At 40.2% G+C, this 20,865-nt stretch overlaps 1 long non-coding RNA gene across 2 annotated transcripts in view; it reads right to left on the reverse strand.

The window, feature by feature from the left end:
• Positions 1 to 20,865, reverse strand: part of LOC108493641 — a 21,856-nt gene continuing 991 nt past the window's right edge. The window contains exons 2-4 of one of the 2 annotated variants that reach the window (XR_001873551.1): positions 5,209 to 5,342; positions 2,125 to 2,243; positions 1 to 613 (exon numbers count right to left, since the gene is read on the reverse strand). This is a non-coding gene — a long non-coding RNA (uncharacterized LOC108493641). The remainder of the gene's footprint in view (positions 614 to 2,124; positions 2,244 to 5,208; positions 5,343 to 20,865) is intronic. The other variant, XR_001873550.1, reaches the window with a different exon arrangement.

A 20,865-nucleotide genomic window follows, 5' to 3' on the forward strand; every position in this document is an offset into this window, starting at 1 on the left:
GTATTTTTTCTAGCTAATTTTATTATTCTTCTAGTTTCTGCAATTTTTAAACATCTGGGATCAGCAGTGCCTTTTTGCACCAGCCACAGTGCTATGATACTGTTCACCCCCCTCCAATGAGCTTTGTTCAGGGATCAGCTCCTGCAAAGATGCTCGAGTCAGAGCAGAAAGTGAGGCAACCCAATTCACATGCAGTCTGTCTCTGCTCACACCTCTTGGGGCACCAGGTGAGGAGAGATGTGACAAGAAGCATGACACAGGAGGAATCTTGACTCTCTGTCTTCTTCTTTCCTGCTGCCACAGGGAGAGCCTTGAAGCAGTACTGATGCTGTGTCTTTGCATGCTACAAAGGTTCCTGCCAGCACTCTCAGAGACATATCTGCCTGGTTTTCTTCTGGGTTCCTATGGTCAACAGCTGACAGAGTAGTACTTTAAGTGCTGATAGTTAATGCACTTCACACCAGGGTCTCATAACACAGCTTGGACTATACCATCAGATGTGGTAAACTGTAGGGATGAATAAATGATGACAGAGTTGAGACCACCTTTAATTCATGTGTTCTTTCTCCTGGCTGCAGAAATTGGAGAGACAGCTGAAATAGTTGGAAACACCCTGAAAATGAGGGAAATCATCTTCAATAAAGGTCTTATGGCCTCCTGCCATATCTACTTAAAGTGTTCTGGGACACAGAAAGCAATCCCCCAGGTCGTGAAACCACTCACTTGGAGAGGAGTGACAGAATGATCTGGTCTAAAATGAGAACCTGGTGCTCTTCTGAGAAATGAGCAACCTCTTCTCTGCAATACTGTAAACATTAACAGGAATTTCTCAGACATGCCATTCCTTGAGCATTATTGTTTGAAAAGCAGAGGTTGTCCAGGAGGAGAATTGGCTTCAGCACAGGCTATAAAAGTGCATCTTCACAATAGGTCATTTTTTGACTCTAAGTCATATAGCGACTAAGCCAAGCAAATTCCATGGGGTAAACATAAATTTGTTCTGTTTAATTGCTAATTTTGGTGCAGCTGTTAGGTATCAGTGTCCTCCACAGCTGCTGGAGCTGGTTGCTGGTCTGAGTACTGACTAAGGAAGTCCTGACTATGCAGTTGGACCCATTTTATTCCTTTTCAAATAATTAGAACCTAGCCTAGATCAGTAAAAACTAATCCCCTCCCAGAATAATGGGATTCTCTTTGAAGTCATTAAGATTACAAAGGTTTATTCTATCTCCTTGTGAATTCCCACACCTCTGTAGATGCTTAGGTTTCCCTCACACCAGGGAGGTCTAGAAATTAATTGCCTTAACTTGCAAGCAGATAGTCAGATTGCTACCTCATTACCAGCTATCATTTGTCTATAAGGCTGCAGACTTCCTAGGGGTCTGCATGACTCCTCACAATCTGGATGGACTGTGCACTGCTCCAGCACCATTGTTAGGGGGTTCTGACCTTCTTCCCATTGAAAAACAGTGCAATTTTTATACCTATATAGAGACTACGTTTATATTCAGATCCTTTTAGCCTTGTCTTCTGCTCTCTGCTTCAGAGGAGAATACACTTATAGGTGCACATACAGGTATATGTATGCATTTGGACTTGCTGGGACTGTCTGTACCCAAGCTCCACTGATCCACTTTTCACCCAATAAGTGATAAAAGAAAAAGTCATGATGTATTTGGGCAATTTGGACTCTCAGTAGACTATAATCTCTCCCCGGATTCAAAAACCTATGGTAAATGTGAATTCTCTAGGGCAACCTCAGTCAGCCCATCACAAGTGTGTGTATGCAGTCCTGCATGCTGTGGGGCAATATTAAAGCCCAACACTCTAACACAAAGACCTCTCTCTTGCACTGATTCATTAAGATCTCACATTTGTTCTTTCCTTATTTTACCTGACTCTAAAAGTAAGCCACGGAAACAGCTTCTGTGCCCCATCTTGGACCCTTTTCATTACGCCTATGGGTTTGTCTGTACCTTGTTATTCACAGAAATAGCAACTCCAGATAATGATACTGCCTTGATATATCTATCTAAAAGCAAGGAACAGAACAAATAGCATTATATGGTCTTTGCTTGGCTACACAAAGCAGATCAAAAGGAGCCAGTTATCCATACTACTCACCTAAATATTTCTCCTCATTTTTACTCATAATCTGAATGCCCTCCTGAATGGGAAGCTCTAGACAGAACCAGCTTTCCTAGTACATCAGCAGTTCTCATTTCTGGGCAGCAGCAGATAAACTGTAGTGAATACATGAGGGGACATTTTCCTTTTGTGGTTCTTTTGAGATTACTGATAGCATTTCAGTATTTTCCCTCTAGTACATCTTATTTTTTGCCTAATCACCTCATTACTATTACCTTCTTATTACAGGCAGGCACGAACTAGCAAGCTGCGAGAAAATATGCCCAGTTTCAAGCTATCTGCAATCAGCATCTCATCTTGAGAGATGATCCTGGTTTTTGAAGACAAATAATTGATCTGTGATTCATCCTTGTGATTTTAATAGGCCAAAATTACACCCACGGACAAAAACCCTCTTAAGAAGTAGGGTGCTTGAGACTAGGATCTACATTTTGCAGTGTGGGTTCTATTTTGACATTTAAAATATCCTTACACTAGCTTATCTGCGTAAGATAATAAGTGTCTTGGACAAGTAAAATGATACGAATAATTTGGTTTAACTTTTTACAAGATGAGTTGCTCATACATGTTCTCTGTTTCCTTGGATACTGGAGATTTCATGTCACAGTTCAGCTACACATACATTTTCTATTCCATTACAGCACCTGGAACATGAATGAAAAATCCCCAGAAATTGTTAAGACATGAACAAGACTGCAGGAGTAACCTCAAGCAGAAACATTATCATCAGGGTCAGATAGAAGCGGATGGGTAAAGTTCATCATCTGCATAGGTTTCTTGTTGGGCCCTCTCTTCTTTTCTTGCATATGAATATTTTCTTCCCTTCCCATTCTCGGGCTGCAGTTTTTGCTTTTGACATCTACCTGACTAGCAGCTCAAAAGATAATTAATTAGACCATGTGCATAGTTCGGATTGAAGGCCAGTCCAGTCCATTTCAAAACCAGATTTCATAAGCCTTTGCACACTCATAAGTGTGTGACAGTAATCAGAAGTTTCACTCTCAAAGCTACACTTAGGTGTACAGGTTGATTTACTAATCTTACTATCCAGGTCACAGACAAATTCAATTTTTTTTTTTTTGTTCACTTGTGAATATCTGCCTAGCATTTTTCAGTCATGAATATTTTTCCAGAAATGGACAGATTACTGACTAATTTCAAAGCTGTTGGTATCATTAACAGCCAAGCTGGTTTAAACAGTTTCATAAAATTTGACCAGATAACTTTTGATGAGACTTCTTTAGTGTGGATAAAAGGGCGGGGAAGACCTAGAAAAACCTGGTGAGTTCTTCTAATTTTAGATGGTGGTTTCTTTGTGTTTAGCAAACCTAGGTAGACCTTTCCCATCAATGTCCTGAGTTATTCTGAAAATTCGAACAACTTTTATCATTTACAATATCTTACAGCAACGAGTGATACAAGTTAACTGTGTATTTTGTGAGAAGCCACCTCCTTGTGCTTGTCTGGAATCTGCCTATGAGTATTTCAGTTGATGTTCCTGAAGTTTTGTGTTGGAAGAGACCGTGACAAACAGTCAACTCCTTTAAGTCACTCAACAATTTACAGACCATTGAGTTCTGCCCCTTTCCAGTCTGCAGTCTTAAATTGTTCAAATTTCTATCAGAGGAAAGCTGTTATCTAGCTTCACAAATCTTACTTTTTTTCTCTGTAACTTCTCAATTCTTTGACTTTTTCTAAGCTATTTCAAACAAAATGCAGCATCAAAGACGCAGATATATCATAGCCAAACACATAGTGGTATAATAGCATTCACTGTTTAGTCTCTCTCCACCTCTGCATTTCCAGCTTCCTTCAGAGGGAGGGGAACATGTTTGAGCTACACAGTGCCAAGGCTCTGCAGTGGTCACTGAATCAGGAAAGCAAAATGCCATTACAGGTGACACCAGAGGTTTATCTTATCTCCTTCTTCACATCAGTGAAGGTTGGTGCTCGGTGTCAACATTGTTACTGAGAATACACCACTGGCACCTGCACACCCCTTAAGCTACCTGGGGATTTCACTAACTCTGGGAGATACTCCGAGAAGCAATCTGGCAGATTTGGAGCCCCTTTGCAATGGCAACATCTGCCTAGTGGGAAAAAAAATCAGCATGGATCAAGGCAGTATAATGAAAGGCACTGGTAAAGCCACCTGGATTCCCAGATGTGTTCTTGCCCATGATGTAGGAAGGTGGGCTGGGAGAAACCTTCCACCCACTAGGGACGGTCTTTTGTTTCCAAAAGACATCAAGGGATATTAATAGCCCATGGCTTGTGGAGTAATAGTATCCTAGGAAGTGCATTAGAAATCACTTTTTAAGTAGGCTTGCAAAATTTATTTTTATTGGATATACCACAGAAGAAGTCCTAACAAGGGTGATGACCCCTGATGCATAAGAAGACTAGGGGCTTGCGGTTGGAGAGAGTTCTTGCACTGTGAAGCCTCTTTAAGGCAGGATTATTAACTCCAATTCCCTCCCAGGAGGATGGTTTGCTTCATGACTAATGCTCAGCACAGTTAAGTGGCATAGCTAGAGTTCTTGGCAAAGCAACATATGGTGTTTTCCAGCGTTATAGATGTTTCATTTCATATGTTTCCCACTCTGTTACCTTGCGACACTCCACAGCACCGCTTTGCTATGTTTACTATTGCTGTGCTAATCCTTTATACCTTTGTTTTCAAATGTTAACTATTTACAGTACTGACAACAGAAACTCACAATACAATGATAGGTATACCTGTAAATGCACCTTCTTGGGGGTTTCTTGTAATTAAGACTCCAAACTATGTAAAAGCTTTTTGATCACAGACTCCGTCGCTGCTTTCCCTCATATTGTGCACTCATGAGTTGGGAACTCTTTGTGCAAAGCACCAAGGTCTTGGTTTTATGCCAACTAGAAATTCAATACACAGTTTGACTGCTCGTCTTGTGTTCTTTGGAACAACAGCATTTTCATTTGCACAAGTAGCCTTTACATAAACAAGCTTGGTTCAGAAGCAGGCAGGAAGATACATACACACAGAAAGCATAAAGCCCAGCCACACCAAGCGGGTCTTACCAGTTAGTACAGCGTGTTTATTCACGGAATCACATTTGCCCTCTCTGGAAAAGCCATTGTGGTATTTTCTGCAGAGTCTAATGAGCCAGTCCCAGAACAATCCTTCTGAGTCATCAGTTTCCATTTGCACAAACCTGGTGTCAAATGAAACGATAGGGAGGCAGATGATGATTAATCCAGGAAAGACACAAAATTTATCAGATTACCATTAAACAATGGTCAAATTCAGATGGAAAATGCCTCCCACCCAGCTCATGAAAAGGAAGAGGGTAGTGGACTTCTTACTACTAAAGCTCGTCATCACATCTTATTTCCTACAAATATACATTGCAATTAATTCAATTAAAAGTAATGGGAAAAAGATAGCAGGTTAAAGGTGAAATTGCCTGCCTTATTTTATCTGAAAATATCACCTCAAATCAAATCAAATTAGCATGACTGTAGGTCTAATCTGTGAATTGTATGGGTAGAGAATGTGGATTGCATGTTACCTATATGAGCTAACATATGCATATCGTAGGGTGGTGAGACACTGGAACAGGTTGCCCAGAGGAGCTGTGGATATCCCACCCCTGGGAGTGCTCAAGGCTATGTTGGATGGAGCCTGGAGCAACCTGATCTAGTGGAAGGTGTCCCTCCCCATTAGAGGGGGCTTGAACGAGACAGTCTTCAAGGTCCTTTCCAACCCAAACCATTCCATGATCCTATGAAAACTTATTCACATTCACAGGACTGATGGTAGAGTGAAATGGAATGTTTCAGAGAGTGACTACAGAGCGGCAAACTGCACTGTCCTGGGCTGAGAATGGAGGTGAACTCACCTCAGAAGCCAGGTGCAAGTCAGGATAGTGACTGTCTCGAGCTCTAAATTCCAAATGCTACGGCATGTAAGGAGCTAGGGTCCTCTAAAACCTCTGTAAGGGATTGGCTGGACATGACCCCAAACCCTTAGAAATCCAAGTGGTTTTCAACCCCTCTTCTGGTGAGTTTTAAATCCCTCGGGATAAAATAAAGCAAGAGAACACAATCCAGCTAAATAAAAAAAAATGTTAAAAAGTTACATGTTGTAATTAGTTACCCAAGCCACATCTACGAATGGGAGAACAGCTGAAGAGTAAATCATAGCCAACTAAATCAAACGGAACCAAGTGTAATAAGATAGTGCTATTGGTGGTTCAAAACCAAACGGACCTATAACTTTTGACTGCTCAAAAAAACCCATATGGGCCTATTTCATTCACACTACTGACTTTCTTTCCAACAACCACTTTTTTTGATTTTTGAAGTATAGAAAAAGTGTAATCTAGAGTGCTTAGTCACTGCAGTATATATTGCTGCAGTTTATTTTTCTTGATTTATATCCAGGTTTACAATGATTTGTGGGTTTAAAAAACCCCCATATCTCTTCATTTGAGTTCGATAGCAACTGTGTCAAGTCCCCACAGAAGAGACAAAAATCTAGATAATTTATTTTACTTTAAGGTGATATGAATAAATCCAGTAACTTGCTTGTATTCCCCGATAATTGATCAAAGTTCATTTTCTGTTTGGGCAATATTTTATGTCAATCACTTGTTTCACCCACTAGATAAGCTTGGTAAATGATGTGATGTGATAAAAGCAAGGTAAATTGAGCAATGATACTTGTGGGTGAACATTCTATCTGATAAACATGTTTTTGTACTGACGTAAAACTCATTTTCTGCAAAGCTGAGCTTTGTAGCCTAATGGTACATCATTCTCCCACCTGACAAGTCACAGGACTTTCTTCTATCCTGCCTTTTTATGTGTAAATATGGAATGCATGTGTGATGCAAACAAATTCAGGAATCAAGTCAAGAGTATCATCATTTGAACCAAATGTGCCCCCCGTTTTGGCTTCAGAGCAGGAAACTTAAAGTAGCAGGCCTGCAGGGAGTATAGTGATTAGCTGTGTTCCCATACTAAACCAAAAATGCATCTATGGTTTACTAAATATCAGGTGTTGGAATATTACCCTGTGATAATAATACCATAATTATAATAATGCTACCACATTAATAACAATAATAGCACATAATTATACGAATGCCATATAAATAACAGATCCTGGAAAAAAAATCAATACAAAACTGGATTGCCATAAAAAGGGAACTAACACTGACAGAATGTGTAACACATATTTGCACACACATATCCACCTCATGTGGACTTTGCCTAGCTGGTCTGTTCATTATATTAACATCATGACTAGCCTTCTCATTAATCTTTCAGCTCAAAATCCCATCATTCACCCCCCCACAACTTCCCCTCTAACAAAACCCGCACAACCACAAAAACTACCCCTTGAACCCGACCATGAATTTAAGCTTCTTTGACCAATTCACAAGCCCATCCCTCTTAACAATCCCCTAATTCTTCTTTCAATATTATTCCCTGCCCTACTACTTCCCACACCTGACAACCAATGAATTGCCAACCACCTTTCCACCCCTGAACTAAGATTCTTTCACCTAATTACAAAATTACACAAATGAGTTTTAATCCCAACATCTCTAATAACAATCCTACTGATAACTGACTTTCTAGGCCTACTATCACATACATTCACCCTCACCACTCAATCACATTGAATGTATGTTTTTTACTGTCAAAGTCAACAGCTCTCTGGTGCACAAGTTACTGCAAGACCCTTCCCGCGAGATTCTTAAACTGCCTTTATTTTGCCAGATAAGATTATCAGCCTCCCAGTCTGGCCCAAGCCACACTCAGTAACTTCCACACTGTTTTAGAAAAAGTCCCCTTCTGGACAGAGACATAGGAAAACATGTATTTTAAACCCTAAATACATGCTTGAGATTTTTTCTTGTGGCAAGTCTTCACAGTTTCCCCGTTAGCTGAGGAAGTTTCTTTTGTTTGAAAATTAGTTTTTGATTCTTTCTTTTTTTATACAAAATAAATATATCTAATGATGAGCCAACATGTAGATACCCTGTGTAGGCCTGTGAAATGTGCTTTATGGTGCTGTACGCCTCTTCAGAACGTGTACAGGTCAGACCGCGGGGCAGCACCTACCAGCTTGCTCTCGTGGGCGTGACCTGCGGGGCTCTCAGAGGCAAACTGTGCACAGCCAGACCTCTGTCAGCCACGCAGTCAAAAGCTCTGGGCACAGCAAACAGCCAGCAAGCACCTACAGCTTTACTACCAAGAAATTTGAGAACTGATGACTTCTTTCTACCTCTGTGACTTTTTCCTCGGCAGACAGTAATTTCACAGTATTTACATTGAAAAAGGTATTAAAGGCATATGGGAAACAAAACATATATGTCTTCTATTTTAAGTTGTAAGATGGTCACCCTTCATTATCAAAGAGACATTTCAGCATAGTCTGGAGCTTTGCAGGCAGCTCTAACAGCTGAGACTGTGTCTGTAGCACTGTCAGCTTGGCTGTATGTAATTTCAAATGTAAGTCACAAAAATGCTTTTCTAAAGAGGTGTCAACATTCAGCCCATAGAAATGTTGCAAAACTAAAGTCCCAATGCAGTTATAGTCTTAGCAATTGCAAATTTATTGGCAAGTATTTTCAGATTAATTTTAAAGTGTCCTCCCATTAAGAACAGGACAGAACAATTTGCTTCTTTGCATTTAGGTCCTGGTATCTGAAGGAAAACTTCATCTATATTTATGTTGTCTTCTCTGATTGTAATAAATGGGATATCTACACACTTTTTGTGAGGAAGTGAAATTTCCTAAGAGAAAAGTGTCATGCAATATCAGGAAAGAAATACATTTGCATTTGCAAATATCTTTCATTTCAAGTGGCTTTACAAATCCTAACTTTTGCTCAGGCTTAGTCTTTGCATGGGCATGTCTAGAGCTCATGCACACATTTCCAGTAAGGTCCCATGAATTTATTTGCACAGAAGGTGCAAAATCACAGGTGCCTTTAGCAAGCACTGAAAGCAAAACGGCATAAAGGAAAGCCTGCTATGAAAAGGAAGGGATTATATTATTATTGTTATTTGTCAAAGTGATGTTTTTCAAACGCTTTCCAGCTCTTATTTGTATCCAAGGCCCTGTTGGAGTAAAGCCATAAAAGGATCATCACTGAGTCCAGAGGTGCTGGATCAGGCTTCCTATTATATTCTCCCACACCATAACATTTGAGGCACCACTTGAACAGCCCTGGCTCTTTTTTTTTTTTGTCTCACTGGCATGACATCTGCCTATATAATCACCAGCTCTCTTCGTGGTGGCAGTCTATTCATTCCCCAGCTAACATTAAACTAGCTCTAACTAACCAGAAAGAAATTAATTACTTTAACACCTCGGGCTCCAGCACCTGGGTCTTTAAATAGGATTCCTGGCAGATCTGTGCTTGTCTGAAACATATTCTACTGCAAATGTACTGCTGTAGGTAGTAGGTCCCTCAACAGCAGGGAGGGACCCGTAGCTGGGTCTACGAGATCAACTGTGTAGAAGTCAACAAGAGAACACCAGCCAAAAAAGGTGCTGATTAAAACAGAATTAGCCTACTACATGCAGAAAATTCTGGGAGACAAGAGAAATTAAATAGATACCCAAAAGTTAAAACTCTAATATTAGTTAGTCAAGCTGTAGGAGTACATTTGCAGCTTCCTAAGCCAGCAGAAAGGCTGAGCTGAACCAAATCATTTTGTGTCTGCTATGAACTGCACTCAATCGAAGGAAATAAAAATAATCCCTATTAACCTAATGACCTCTTTATTTGCCAAAAGTAATTTATTTTACTTAGGAAAGTCAGGTTTGGCCTCTAATATCTAACATGTTTGGCCTCTGCTGGCAAAGGTAAAATAAAAAAAAAACAGGTAAGATAAAAGGTAAATCCTCTCCTGTTAAAGAGATCAATAAGCTAAATTTAAAGCATGCAATTCATAGCAGGAGTTATATGACGCAGAGAACAGCAATGGAGTCCTTTTCTGCAAATATCTGTCAGATGCCAGTAAGGAGGTACCTGACAAGCACATGTACTTAGCATGTCTGCAGTCCATTTGTCAGCTTTAGAAGCTATTTTGGGACAGCCATGTGTCTCCAGGTGGTCACCATCCCACGAGCAGGTTCTCACCACAATCCCAAAACAGCAGCCCTTCAACAGCCTCTGGAGACAACTTCTGCATTTGTCCCGACTGGAGCTTCCAGGTCATGGTGGGCACTCTGCTGCAGGGTGGTTATTCCCCTGTGAGCTTTGGCTGTGGTTTTCCAGCAGCCTTTCCCTGTCTTATTTCCCCCTCAGGCAGCCCCTCAGAAGCTCAGTCATTACCTTAAAGGGATTTGCCACATGCAAGAGCAGAGGACAAGTCTTGTCTTCCCCTATGAACTGCCTTGCATGCCTCTCATGTCATTCTTCTGACGGGACACCGACTTCTGTGGTTGACTCATTTAATGCTTTTAACATTTTAATTGATATTTAAACATACTTTCAAACTGCAGCAGTAAAAACAAATAAAAACTAGAAAACAGAGGTCCATGTATTTATTTAGATAATTTGAGCTGCTGCTCAGGCATTGTGATATTTGATGCATTTTAGAGCAGACATTATAGCACAATATTGATTTTTTTCTAGATACTGTGGAAGTGTGCTAACATTCTTCCTTAAGGAAAGTTTCTGGAAGACATTAAATATATTGACAAAAGGCAAGAAAAACGAAAATGTCCTTAAGACTAATGAAAGAGACAGCAGAATTAATGTTTCTCTTCCTGATTTACATTGGAATAGTCCAGGTGTTACATTCTTACTTTTCTACAGACAGAACTTTAAACTGTACTTAGAAATCAAACTTTTGCCAATATTACCAAGAGTGAGAGGCCTACACATTTCTGGATTGTGCATAAAACTTCCAAAATGTGAACAGGCATTCTATAGGACCAGTTCAATATTAGATTATTTGATTAATTTTTCTATCAATATTACTTATTTTTATTTTCCAGAAGACATTTAAGACTTTTTTCAGCTTAAATATTTATGTTAATCTTTACATTGGATTGTATTTTATTCAAAACATAAACACAATTATGCTCTGGTCTGCTAACCATTTAGGCAGTTATGAAGATAACAGTAGTAAAGCCCCCTAATTTCACATGCATCAAAAGTGTTTACGATCTGGTTTCTGGCTACGTCATTAATATTTTCAGAGTGTGCAGTTTTCTGGAACAGTTCTGCAAGCAATGCATAAAATTTGTAATACTGATCCACCTCTGGCTTTTAGACAATGGGCTTTTGCTCAGCCAGTTCAAATGAAAATGCAACAGTAACTGCTTTAAACCAGCTTTTCAATTATATCCACTGGGAGTACTAATGCAAATGCAGGTAAATTTATCAATATTGCTAATTACTAGCCTTTATAATAAGGGCAACACCTGCTTTAGTTCAGATGGGGAGCATTTGGCTTTGGAACAAAAGAGCCCAAGGTGGGTCTACCCTCCATGGTGCAGGGAAACTGCATAGGCAGTGTCCATGCCTCCCAGTCAGCACCCAGCAGATGGCATACACGTGTGCAGTCAGTGCGAAAATGTCCTCAGGACTGGTTGTAGCATGAGAGAAAATGGCATTTACTGAGAGAAAACAGATAGGCTTGATGATGTTTCATGAGCTCTGACAGCTCCTGCCATCTCAGGTGCTTCCCACAGAAGGTTTACCACACATCGGGAGGAATGCTTAGACATCTCAGACACTGGTCTGGGGTTTGGTCAATCAGTACGATTTTGTATCACATTTACTTGTGGATGCTGTGTTTAATGCAACATTTTTTTGGTTAGATGGAGCCTAACTCAGAAGAAGTGCATATTGAGAGCCATGGCCTGACTCACTAATTAGCACACTGAACCACACCATGATTGAAATGTTCTAAGTTTTGCTATTATAAATAAAAACCAACTGGAAGAATTTGATGTTTATGTTTTGGACTAACATTAGTTCCTGTGCCTTAAGTCTCAGGAGTTGCACTGGGGTTGCACATGCACCTGTAAATTCCCTTTCCTCTAACTGCTGATTGTGACCCAAGCAGTTATCTTTCTTTTAATTTCCTTGCTCCTCTGCAACCTTTATAAACAGGGTTTTAACCTTTCTGGCACACCAGACATAGCAATATAAGGAAAGCATTCTGATAATGTACAATAAAGAGAGATAAGATAGAACTGTCAGATAAGAAATGATAGTTAAGCTTATTTTTAGAAGTGTTTAAAACCAGAACATATATGTGTATCAGTAGGTTCCCACAAGAATGTGTCCTGAGGCTACCAATGAAGTACTGGGATGGGGATTGTGTAACATATTCCTCAGTACCTTGGAGTCTTAGACCACAAGTATTTGTTTTATGGGGGACCTACTCAGCCATGTCAAGTTATCTGTGCATGTACCTGGTTATGGGATTTGACACTTGGACTAGGATTTAATAGTAACATACACTACAAGTGACATGACATAGCAGACAGGCACAGGCCCAGTCTGAACTAGTGTCCCCATGGCCAAGAAACAGCTCTTATTTCCTGCAGATGGTCCAGTAGCAGTGGTAGGAAGGGCAATGTCAGCACCTGCTTCTTCATCCACCCAAGTACAATCTCACCTGATAAAAGCAAAGCCATGTAAGAGCTTTAAATATGTTTTGGTCACTTCCATTTGCATATTTCTGGGAGTAAGTTGTGACACGACACTTAAGAGTCAGATTTGAAAAGCTCAGCATTTCCCTTTGACTTCATGGCTAAGGACACATCATTGTGCCTTTCTCCTTACCTTTGCAGGAGCCTTTATTAGTGCAAACACAATAGAAGCAACTGTGATGTGAAAAATAACCTGGCAGACACTCAGACCATATTGATTGCACCCATAAAGAGACTGAGGGCAGAATGGAAAGGAGAACCACAGCTTTTGGTCTGTAGGTAAACTGTGTTTCGCATGGTGGAACTCACCATGCCAGATCCCCAACAAACACAGCAGTTTCCAGATATGTAGCCTTTTACATTTCCAAATATTCTGTCCCCCAGCTGGGGGCAATGAGCAGACGGGGAATGAAAGAGACAAAATGTCAGCTCTTTGCTACCTGAGAGATGGGTACATGGGGAAAATCCTTCTGGGTCATTTTAGCTGACTTTGGGAGAAGACAAAGTGACCTCTAACGCACGGCAGGATCTAAAACACACAGGCAGGGTGTTAGAAGGATTGCTTTTGTTTTGAAGAGGTACTGAAATTCTAGTGTGGATGTGCTGCTGTGTTAATAGAGGCCTCCAACACAAAGATGCAAAGATGCTAAAGCCATGCATCTCACTGCATTGTAGTTCTCCAAGCAGGGAAACTTTTCAAATCACGTTACATCAGCAGTGTCAGAGCATCAGTGTGACTCACTGCACGTTCATTTGCCACAGGGGTATTCCCACATCCTAGCAAATGGTACTCATTTGAGTGCTCATTGTGTTGCTGTGACAGAAAAACACCAGTTTAGAAACAAAAACCTGAGAAGGTCAACAGAGGTACAGTCAAAAAAAAAGGACAATTCGTCTCATGCACAGCAGGGGTCAGACAATTCATAGTACCCTGTCATAAACTGTAATTATCCTCAGCATTGTAACTGGGATACTAAAGGTTCTCAATAGAGCGGCATGCTCTGATAGTGTAATCTGACTTGCAGGAATGGTCAGGATCCACACTTGGTCTCCTTAAAAGAAAACATAATGGAAATAGCTCTTGACAGAAGTCAGAAGGAGAGACAGCGTTATCAATCCTACTGGAATTCTCCAATGAATAAAATGACACTATGGAGGGGAAAAAAGAGAAATATGAACTTTGCTTGGAAATGGAGAAAATCCCCTGAGAAGTTCTGTCAGAGCATATAACAGTTTGCTTAATGGTGTAATTGTGCAGTGAAATAGTTTCCAAGGGGAATGTTGAACTTTAGGGATGTTTTCCAGCCTTCATCATATACCAATTGATAATATGCTTCTAAATGGACTACTGTATACTCAGGGGTTTAATATCTCTCTCAACATAGCTTCAGCTAAATATCTGTAAAAGGTGCCCATCTATATTTTGTCTGGCTTGTGTAGTAACTGCCATTTGTTTATTAATATACCACTCACAAGTATGTATTCATCACTTTACGAACATGCGCCTTTTGACAAGAGAAAAGCCCTGGCATCCTACAGCTCATTTTTGGTTCCTTCTCCTGTGGGTACTGAAGTACCACCCAGCCAGAAGGCAAGGAGGAAAGCTCTAGATACAACCCACCTGAGTGGAGTTTGGAAGTGTCCTGTGAAGATTTATGTGGCAAGTAGATGGTGCCTGTGATTACTATCCATGGAAAACCCAGGAAAAAGTGAAAACTTGTGGTTGCTATTTTCAGCAGTGTTACAGAACAGCCTACACCAGGACACCCATTTGGCTTTGTGAGCACACTACTCTCACCAGCATTAAAACCACCTGTAATCTCAGCTTGACCTTTAGGTTTTGGGTTATGCTCATATACAGATAAAACCGTCTAATTATCCTGGCCTGTCTGCTGATGAATTATTCTTGCTGCTAACAGTCCCATCTGTTTGTATTATTCTATAAATATGAAATCTACTGTACTACGTATTCTTTCCCCAATCTGACAGAAAGTTCTGTAACATATAGTTAGGCCTCTTGCATTTCTCACGCCTCTTATCTTCCAAAAGTACGTATGGCAGGCTGCTTCCTCTCAGAGGTGTAATCAGCAGCATTACCCCTTCTTACAGACTTCATTAAAGGAAAAGATCTCATTGTATGACTTCCTGCATTTCCTTATCAGTGCCTGAAGCATGGCTCAGCCTGATATAAGAGCTTGCTTGTGAGGAGAAATTAAGCATGCATCCTTCACTTTCTCTGTTGTGCCCCACAATGCTGGTTTTTTTCCAAGCAAAAAATAGATAATCCAATTTCTGTAGATTATCTAACAGAAGACTAGTGCGACCTCCAGGCTTGTGGTCCATGTTAACAAGGTTAAGATACTATACGCACACTCCATGTGTTTGCATATGTTTGCACGGTTTTTTTCCTAAATCAGTTTTACAGTTGTGTCTAACAGCAGGCCCAGCACAAATGCAGATTTGATTATTTATTTGATCTTGTGTGCTCCAAAGTAGTGGTTGAACAAATGCTGACATGCAATTCTCAACACAGTTGTTCCTAAGATGTGTGGCAATGCCCCAGCACTATCCACACAAGCTCCCCAAGCACTACACACTGGATGCATGTTCCGTGTAGGGGCCAGTGGTGTCTACGTGACCTGCCTCAAGCCCCCTGAGCAGCTGTGCTGGAGGCAGGAGTGACATCCTCTGTCAGTGCACCTCCATCATGAGCTATTTCACTCCAGCTGTTTCCAGCACCTTACACATTTGATATCACATTACACATGTAACAATTATCTTCACCTACATTCGAGTGACTGTGTTTCGTACACCTTGATAGTCTGTTCATTTTCACTGAAAACAACAGCTTGATATTTGGCAGGAACAGGCAGGAACTAATCAAAAGTGCTTTGCTGTCATTTTCTACTTTAAAAGGCACAAAAATCTAATACCCCAAGAAAAGCAAAAAGCACAAATAGGAAAGAATAAAAAATACAAGAACACAATGTAATTGCTAATCTCAGTTTGACCCTGGGTCACTTACTGTTATACCATTTTCAACCCCTGTTAGCACAACACTTGCCTGACATTAGACGTTTCCAAAAAAAGAGTAAAACGTTCATTGGAGTAAAAATGCTCATGGGATTAATTTTCCCTTTTGGCTCATTTCAAACCTTTTCTAATTTCAGGCTACTGCAGACAGGAATCAATAATGCCTATGGAGATTATTCTAAGGTAGCTATGCAGTAGTAGCAATCCAAGAGAAAAAAAATATTTATGTTACGTTGTGCATCTTGTTGGACAAATATGAAAGAGGTCAATGGCTTCAAACACATCTGCAGATCATCTACACAGAGTATTTTTGGGTTCTTCTCACAGTCTCAGCTTCCTGCAGCTATGCTGAGAACCGCAAGACTGGTGTCAATGGTATCCAGGCTACCAGATCAGTTCCTGTGTATGTAACAGGTAGTCGTCTCCCTCTTGCCTGCTTTCAAGTTTTTCCACTGGTTGTCTTCTCACTCTAAGCACTGTTTTAAAATCAAGGAAAATTAAAAATTAAAGCAATATGAAAGACCTTAAAGCCTCCGGAGCTCTCTATTTCCTCTCTAATTGCTTGTCAATATTGCTTCTGTAGTGTTTGGGGGTGAAAAACCTGTCAAAAACCCTAGCAAAATGCATCAAGTTACACATAAATGTTTTTTGTGTCAACTTGTTCATACAGCAGCATTTCTACTGACTTCACTGGAGCATGAGCAGGACATAAACCAGGAGTATTTATCCCAGCAAAACATGATTTTGAGACTGTACACTCCACATGAGAGATAGCAGGACAGAGCACGGGAACAGGACAATGTGTTGAAGGTCTTCACCATATCCTTTCCTCTTAAATAGATCCTATCTTATGCCTACAAATTTTTACTTCATCTTTTGCCCAAACCTTTACTTGATGTAATATTGGCACGGACTGGTACTGTCACATTTTAGAGTACACTGTTCTGAAGCCAGGTGTAAAAGTAGAGGCAATATTTAATATGGTCTGGAAGTTGCATCTCTTTGATAAATGGGTGTTGGTCAGAGAAAATCTGCTAGCAAACTGCTAGTTTTCATTGCAAGAGTCGATCTGTGAAACCCACAATGTTTAACTCTGTGCTACTGAAATCCAGGATAATTTGTGAAACTGGGATAGCCTTATGGTGGCCATAAAAATAGTAAATGTTGTCCCCATGTCAAGTTTATTTTTTAATCTGAATTTGGACAATATTTCTTTTTTTATTATTTTCTGTAAATGGACTTTTTGTTTATCTGTTCCCTTTTTAAACCACAAAGACTTGTTTCCATGTCAACTAGCAGTGAGTGTGTCTTGTATCTTTCAGTCATATATCCAGAAAAACAAAGGCAAAAATTGTGACTGTGACTGACATATGTGTTGCTGTACTGGTTGTGCAATTAGAGTCCCAAGTCACACTCATGCTCATTCAGCTGCTTAAGCATAAGGACTTACTGTAACTACAAATAAAAAATGTAGCAGTACAACATTCTAAACTGTATCTTTTTAATTCTGATTAAAAATTTAACTCTGATTACTAATTTAATCACTCAGCTCTCATAGCTACCGCAGCAAGCTGTAGCAACAAGAACTGAGAGAAATAAAAGTAACCATAAAAATTAGGACTTTTAATGTGCTCATTATAAAATTAGTGCTGAAACTCTTAAACACTTCCAGTTGTAGCAATGCTAGTCCATGCACTTGTGACAGACCAGGCGGTTCTCTTTATTTGTGTATGTCAGTTTTGCTTTTGTGCACAAATATCCTTGCACTTGCTCCTATTATAGGTCAGCTTTGCCAGCTAGTCATTTTACTCATGCATCTAGGAATCCCTTTCTTTTTTGAAGGATGCGCTTCCCTAGAGAACCTGACTGATAACACATTCAGATTTATCTGCCTCTGACATATTTGAGTTAGTAGGCTCTTGGCCTTTAAATGACAGGGAGAAGAAGAGCTCCTGACAGCCCAAAGTAGGCTGCCAGTTTTTTGCAGAAGCCAAAGAAAAGCCAAAAGAAAGTCCTTCACACTTGATTGCATTAATAACATTACAGAAGAGCAGCATAGGTGCTGATAAACTAAAAATTCATGATGAAAAAGAAGTGGCAGAGACAGCTGCTGAGTAACATCTTAAAGCCCCAGCATGATTGATATAGTAGTGTGACCTATAGGGTTGTGCCAGTTTCAAACACAAGCAGCTGCTAAGGTTGTTGATTGAATCTACANAGGGACAGCATCCAACTTTTCTGCTGTGTTGAGGTTTGGCCAAGTCTAAAATTTTCTGTAATTTTGCCAGAGCACATTTCTGTCCTCTGCTTGCCAGATCTAAGGACAGTATTTTGGAACACTAGGACTTGAACTCAGAACTAGCACCTTCATCACATTCCAAATGATTTTCAAGAAAACCTTTGAGGCTTAAGCAACACATTGGGAATTGTTTGTTTGCTGGCATGCCTGCAATCTCTTCTTGTTTGTCTTGAGTACAGTTGTGGGAAACATTTTCTTTCTCCTTTTATAACAGAAAAGGGAGATGAATAAGGACATAATTACAAAAGAGGCAAGAATGGGAGATAACATGAAAGTACATTAAAAAGTTCTAGAGAATGGGGAGAAAAAAAGGAAATATAGAATTAGAGCAAAAAAGGAAATATAGAATTAGAGTAAAAAAGGAATGAATAAGATGAATAATTATCCAGTTTTCATTTACATAGCCATAAATCAGGAGAAAGTGAAGAAATTAAAATTTTGTGCTCCCGTTCATTTGGAACTCTTGGGTTTGTCCAGATTTTTGTTTCATTTCCTCTTTTGTCTTCCACTTCAATTTTAGTGTGAAATCTAGACTTCAACCAGGGGAAGGGAAGGAGGGGAGGGAAGGCGAGGTGAGGTGAGGCAAGGCGAGGGGAGGAGAGGAGAGGAAACTTTTTTAAATTATTTTTCCTGCCACCTATATTCCTTGCCTTCATGCCACCAAGCAGGTACTAAAGCACAGCTTTATGAGAAAATGAGTTAGGGTGAGTGGAATAGGGACTCATCTGGGAAACAGAAAAGGAATCTTCTATAATGCCACTGTCTAGTCTGGAGTTTCTCAATTTCTGGGGCAAGTTAGGCAGTGGCAGGAGAAGGTACTGGGGGGGGGGCACTGACACTGGGCTACAGCTGCAGAGCAACAAACCTTTGTGTGTCCAGGTTGTCAGGTCTGCTAGCACCCCAGGCCAGGTCTCAAAGTGAGAAGCGACAAGACTCTGTCCTTATCAAATAAAGGGGAGCTAATGGTGTCAATATGTGGCCAGATCATCCCATAAAGAGAGACAGCTAAAGGGCTGGGACGCAGGCTCTGCCCTTAGTAGCTATCAGATGCTTCTCAGATGACACCTGGTGGACAAAAGCTAAAGAAATGAAAGCAGCCTGCCTTCGTAGTAAAGAACTGTACGATCCTTGCTCACATCTGCACTACTGCACTTACTGCTGGTGTACCTATCAGGTGACCTCTCAACTCTGCTTAACCACCCCTCCTCCCAATCTATTATTACAGGTCCCCAGAATAAGCACATATCATCTATGTACCAGCAATAGCTTTTGTTTAGCACTTGCTTCCATATTTTCTTTTTTATTATGAGTGATGTCTTGAGTTTGTTCAATTCTGATCTGCAAATTAAAGGCTAGGATAGAGTGGACATACCATTTTCAGAAACAAAAACACAAGTTAAGCCCATGTTAGCAGCAACTAGGTGTTTCTACTAGGTGTGGGATAACTAGACAATGTTATGAACACATTCACAAGTTGATAGTTGTACTCAGAGAGTTAAAAGTTTTGATTTTTTTCTGATCATTAATTTACTTGTTCTCTTTAAAATTGCTTTGATTTTGATTCTCTAACAGTGTCTGTCTTTTCTGCTTAATACAACTGTCCTAATGCATTCCTGCCGAGGTCTCAGAGGCACCAATTAAAAAAAAAAAAAACACTCCAAAAAGTGGATACTTATTTCTCCCAGTAAGAAAGGTGGTTTCCTCAAGGATCTCACTGATAGGAATATGATGTTCTGGTGCAGTCCTTTTTATCTATTTGGCTTGAAGAATTTCAGAAAATATCAGATACCTCTGAACTAACGCTGCAACAGAAGGCCTCCTGCATAAATAAAGTGACTGTGATCAATTGTTTGACTGCTAGCACTGCATCTTCTAGGTTAATGGGATTTTTTCCCTGTTATTTCGTCCTTTTTTTCTGTTCTATATATACCCTGTTACTTTAAATCTTAACAGCTTTATCTTTTGTCTATTTCCATGTTTCATATTTTCGCAAAATCCTGAAATATTTTATGAAGCAAAACACACAGAAAAGTCAGGGATCCATGGCCTTCAAACACCAAACTAAGCTGAGAAAGAATGTGGGAGAGGTCAGGAGATAATTATGTAATTATCTAGCTTGTTTCTTCTGGATTTAGATTACCTGTTTACAAAAAGGGCACAGAGGTCATCCAGGAGTTGTGGGCAAGAAGTTGGGACACAGCTCAGATAGCTGACCCAAAAGGACCAAAGGGATATTCCATACCATATGATGTTGTAAAAACAAAAGTTAAGGTGTGGTGTATTTTTTTATTAAGGTGTTTGCCTTCTAAAGCAACTGAATATGTACTGGGGCCACACTCCTCCACAAGTGGCTGGACATCACCTACTAAGAGTAAGGAGTGAATAAATCTTTTTGTTTCTCTTTGCTTCTGATAGTGGCGTTTGCCTTTACCTCAACCAATGAGTTTTTCATCTTATTTCTGCCCCTGTCCTGCTGAGCAGAGTGAGTGACAGAGCAGCTTTGTGGACATCTGGTGCCCAGTCAAGGTCAACCCACTGCAGGCATATTGGGGATGAGTCCTACTCCACCAAGGGAATGAATGACACAGCTGGAAGCCAGGGTTCATCTCTATACCAGCATCACAACTTGATGTCCAACTCCCTGGTGCTCAAAGCCAGAAGTAACCAAGTCTAACTCTGCTCTGATACCTGAAATATCCCTGCAAATGGT

The sequence above is a fragment of the Lepidothrix coronata genome, unplaced genomic scaffold (genome assembly GCF_001604755.1).
Source record: "Lepidothrix coronata isolate B3197 unplaced genomic scaffold, Lepidothrix_coronata-1.0 Scaffold18, whole genome shotgun sequence".
NCBI lineage: Eukaryota > Metazoa > Chordata > Aves > Passeriformes > Pipridae > Lepidothrix > Lepidothrix coronata.